Raw genomic sequence first — 5,087 nt, forward strand, 5'->3', positions numbered from 1 at the left:
AATAGAGAAACGGAAGTACCGCCCAAGCAGTACTACCGCTCTACTACCACTTATTTCTTTGGGCGACAGAGAAGACAACAATGGTGGGGTAGTAGTTGATGGAAATGTGCCCTAGAGGCAATAATAAAATGGTTATTATTATATTTCCTAAATAATGATAAAGGTTTATTATTCATGCTAGAATTGTATTGATCAGAAACTTAAATACATGTGTGAATACATAAACAAATACCATGTCCCTAGTAAGCCCCTACTAGACTAGCTCATTGATCAAAGATGGTTAAGGTTTCCTAACCATAGACATGTGTTGTCATTTGATAACGGGATCACATCATTAGGAGAATGATGTGATGGACAAGACCCATCCATTAGCTTAGCATATTGATCGTTCAATTTATTGCTATTGCTTTCTTCATATCAAATACATATTCCTTCGACTATGAGATTATGCAACTCCCGAATACCGGAGGAATACCTTGTGTGCTATCAAACGTCACAACATAATTGGGTGATCATAAAGATGCTCTACAGGTATCTCTGAAGGTGTTTGTTGAGTTGGCATAGATCGAGATTAGGATTTGTCACTCCGAGTATCGGAGAGGTATCTCCGGGCCCTCTCAGTAATACACATCATAAGCTTGCAAGCAAATGACTAAGGAGTTTAGTCACGAGGTGATGTATTACGGAATGAGTAAAGAGAATTGCCGGTAACGAGATTGAACTAGGTATGAAGATATCGATGATCGAATCCTAGGCAAGTAACATACCAATGGACAAAGGGAATTACGTATGCATAACGGTTCGACCGATAAAGATCTTGGTTGAATATTTAGGAACCAATATGGGCATCCAGGTTCCGATATTGGTTATTTACCGAAGGGGTGTCTCGGTCATGTCTACATAATTCTCGAACCCGTAGGGTCCGCACGCTTAACGTTTGTTGACGATATAATGTTATATGAGTTATATGATTTGGTGACCGAATGTTGTTCGGAGTCCCAGATGAGATCAAGGACATGACGAAGAGTCTCTAAATGGTCGAGAGGTAAATATTGATATATAGGACGATGGTATTCGTACACTGGAAGAGTTTCGGAGTGTACCGGGTCACCGGAAGGGGTTCCAGACACCCCCAGTAAGTGTATGGGCCTAATGGGCCAAGGGGGGACAGATCAGCCCCTCGTGCGCTCCTTCCTTAGACAGTAGGCCCTAGGGAAAGGAAAGGGGAGGGGAGGCCCCTCCTTCCTTTCCCTCCTCAAGTGGGAAAGGAAAGGGGGGCACCCTCCCCTGCCTTTCCCCCACACTTATATGAGGCAGGGGGAGGGCGCGGCTTGGGAGAGACCCCAAGTAGGATTCCTCCTACTTGGGTGCACCCTTTGGCTGCTCCTCTCTCTCTCTCTCTCTCTCTATATATATATATATATATATATAGATCCAACGAAGGGATTAAAAAAATACAACTGTATGTGTCTTGGACAAAAAAACAAATAGTTCAGTATATATTTATGTCGCGGTGAGCTGAAATGCTTATTATTTTTACCGAGGACACATAGATTCATATTTTGACAATCCCTCCGTTGGATCATCTTACTACATTAGAGAGATGCACCCATATTTATTTCATATTTTTGGATAATTTTTAAACCGTTAAAAGTTTAGGGACACTTAACTAGTTCTATGGCAAGCTATGGTAGCCACAATTTTACCTATATATATGGGAGGGGGGTGCCTAGCACACAACAGATAATTGCCTAGCCATGTGCTGCGCCGCCCTTCACCGTTTACATGCCCAGTCATATTTTCATAGTGCTTAGGCGAAGCCCTGCGGAGATCACTTCACCATCACCATGACCACGCCGTCGTGCTGACGGAACTCATCTACTACCTCGCCACACTGGATCAAGAAGGCGGAGGACGTCACCGAGCTGAATATGTGCAGAACGCGGAGGTGTCGTACGTTCAGTACTTGATCGGTTGGAGCGCGAAGAAGTTCGACTACAACAACCGCGTTGTTAAACGCTTCCGCCTACGGTCTACAAGGGTACGTAGACACACTCTCTCCCTTCATTGATATGCATCTCCATGAATAGATCATTGCGTGTGCGTAGATTTTTTTTTTCTGTTTTTCATGCTATGTTTCTCAACAATAGTAGTGTCATCGTACTGCACCACCCTACTTCCACTGAAGTGATAAACATCAATAAACCCAGAAATAAGCGGTAGTGCCCGTAGCACTGAACTGCGGAAGTACAACATTAGCGGTACTATCGTTGTCGAGGACGACACTACCGCTTCAATGCTTCCAAAACTTCCATACAGAAAACATAGGAACTCCAAAGTTGTGGGAAGGGTATGTGGGTGCATATAGGTATGTGTACGTGTTGATTCCATCATAACTTTTTCAAAGCGGACCTCCTCTTAATAATACATTTTCCTACTACTCAAATTCACCGAAGAAGATGCGTTGGAAAGAAACTGTCTTCACTCTAAATCACTGAGGGGAAAATAACCGTCTTGTGCCATATGTGATAATATCTGAAATGATCAATACACACGGTTACTTCGTAAATTGCATTGTTATCAATTATCAAAAACACCAAGAAAGAAATATGCCCTAACAATAGGCCGGGTGGTTATCCAAACTTGTATGTGGTTGTCACGACGCGAGTTCGGTCCACGAGGAGAACCAGTTATGTTTTCATGGGGGAGGGTTTTTGCTACCCACTAGCGAGCTTTATCGATTGAATTTTTGCTAGGCAGTCCCAGTAGCATTACCTTCGAGCCCCAGTAAGCCAAACCGGCGCTCTCAGCGCTGATTAGGAGCTCCCGACAATTTGCCCTAGCGAGCGGCAAAGAAGACACCACGCATAGGGCCACTCGACTGGGAAGGCCCATTGTCCCTTAGCGACCAGTTCTTTAGTGAACCCGTCTTTTCCCACTATTTCTTTTTTCTGTAAGTTTTTGTTTCTTTTTTCTTTTCAAAGAATTATCGTGCTTTTCAAATTTTGTTCAAAACTTCAAAAAAGTCTGTTTTTCCAAATTTTGTTCATTAAATACAAAGTATTCATATTTTATAAAATTATACAGAATTTTCAAAAATGTTCGTGTCTATTAAAGTTGCTCAGGATGTCAAAACACGAACATTTTTTAAAAAGACCAACCAATACTTTGAACACAAACATTTTTTTAATAATTCAAATATTTTTCAAAAAAAAACACTACTTTTTGGAATTTCAAAACAGATTCAGAAAAATACAAACAAAATTTAGGGTTATTATAAGAATGTTCAAAAATATACCATGTTCAACGGAGGTCTCCGAGTGGCTGGAAGGCTCTATCTCGTCTGGGAGCACGTTGTTTCTCGACATCCTAGAAATGACTCTAATTTTTGCATAGCCTTGTACAAACAATTCAAGGCATCATGCCACGTTGTTTGTGTTTTTGACAAGTTTTATATTTTCTAGAGTTTTTTCAATGAAAAAAGGTTGATATATGGCTAGACCATGTTCAACGGAGGCCAAAAGTCAACTAGTAGTACTTGTGTGGGCCGGCAAAGCATGCAGTGAAAAACGTCTTATTTGTTTAGTACCACATCGCTTAGATATACTCAAAGGTTAAAGGTGCTCATCTATATCTATATCTATATCTATATAAAAAGACCCAAAAAGGCAGATCCAACTGATCCCGGCCATCAAACTAAGTCAATCCAACGACTTAAACTGCTCCAATGGCGAGCGTCCAACGTATTTAACGTGTAATTAATATCATACCAAATATTGCATTAATCACAAAATTAACACACAAATAATAGCATACCTAATATTTGCATGCAATTAATATATTACCTAAATATTAACATGTGTCGCACGTGCACATTTACTAGTGGATATAAGAGAATGGCTCATAGGGGAAGCGCTCGCAGCTGCATCGTAGCTTGTAGGTATACGCTACAAAAAGATTTTTGGTATAATTGAAAACCGAACAGAATCAGTCTTTTTTTCTTTAGCAAACTGAACCGAATAAGTCGGTTAACAAAATATAGATATGTTGTATTGGGTTGATATTTTCGGTTTTTAGGTTTACTAACCAAAAAACAAATAGTAAAAACCATTTTTTTGGTTTCTATCACCCTAATAGGCGGTGGCATCACTCCGGTCGGGCGCCTATTGGGCTGACCCAAGCGTTCTGGATTTGAAAAATGTTCATTGATGTTGAAAAAAATTGTTCATGGGTTTGAATTTTTTTAAAGATTTTCAAAAACATGCACTATTTAAAGTTACAAAAAAGTTCAAGAAACTGAAAAAAAAAGATTCACAAATTTGAAATTTCTAATTTTAAAAAGTTCGCACCTTTGAAATAACAGGAAAAAAAAAGAAAAAAAAATAATGACCATAGTAAAACAGAACAAAACCCAATTTTAAAAAACATGAAAAACCGGCCTAGAAATTCACGAAGTTACATTTGCCACATAAGAAGCCAAAAAGAAAGCAAATGTTCAAGTTGTGTTAAAAAATTATCCAAAATATTAGTTCTTACGTTTGCAAGCTCCTCATACCTCATTAAATTTATTCAAAATAATTAAAATATTGTTTGAAAAAATGTTCTTAACATTTTCACTAACATATCTCTTTAAAAATTTCATAATGTTCATGCTTTTAAAAATTGTTGTTCAAAATTTTCAAAATATGTTCATACTTTTAAAAAATGAAAAATTCAAAATGTATTCAAGTTGTTCGAAGAAATTGGATTTTCAAAATGTGTTTAATTTGTTCAAAAAATTGTCGAATGTTCAAACATTACTCAGTTTTTAAAAATTTATTCAGAATTTCCAACGAATGTTCATTTTTTTAAACTGTCCGGATTCTGCATGGTTGTTACTCCTTCCGTCCCCAAATCTTAGGCATCTAACCTTTTCTAAACAATCCGAAAATCTTAGGCGATTTAGCTACACTTCAGTCGACTGATCCGACTTTGGGTCAGTCGATTTTCAGGAGGGGGGAGGGCTCGCCGGAGGTAAGGAAGAACCTCGCTGGAGAAGCTACCACAGTATCTATCTTAGGGTTCAGGATTGGGGCAGTGGTGGGACG

This window comes from Triticum urartu, chromosome 2 (assembly GCF_003073215.2).
Source record: "Triticum urartu cultivar G1812 chromosome 2, Tu2.1, whole genome shotgun sequence".
Taxonomy (NCBI): Eukaryota; Viridiplantae; Streptophyta; class Magnoliopsida; order Poales; family Poaceae; genus Triticum; species Triticum urartu.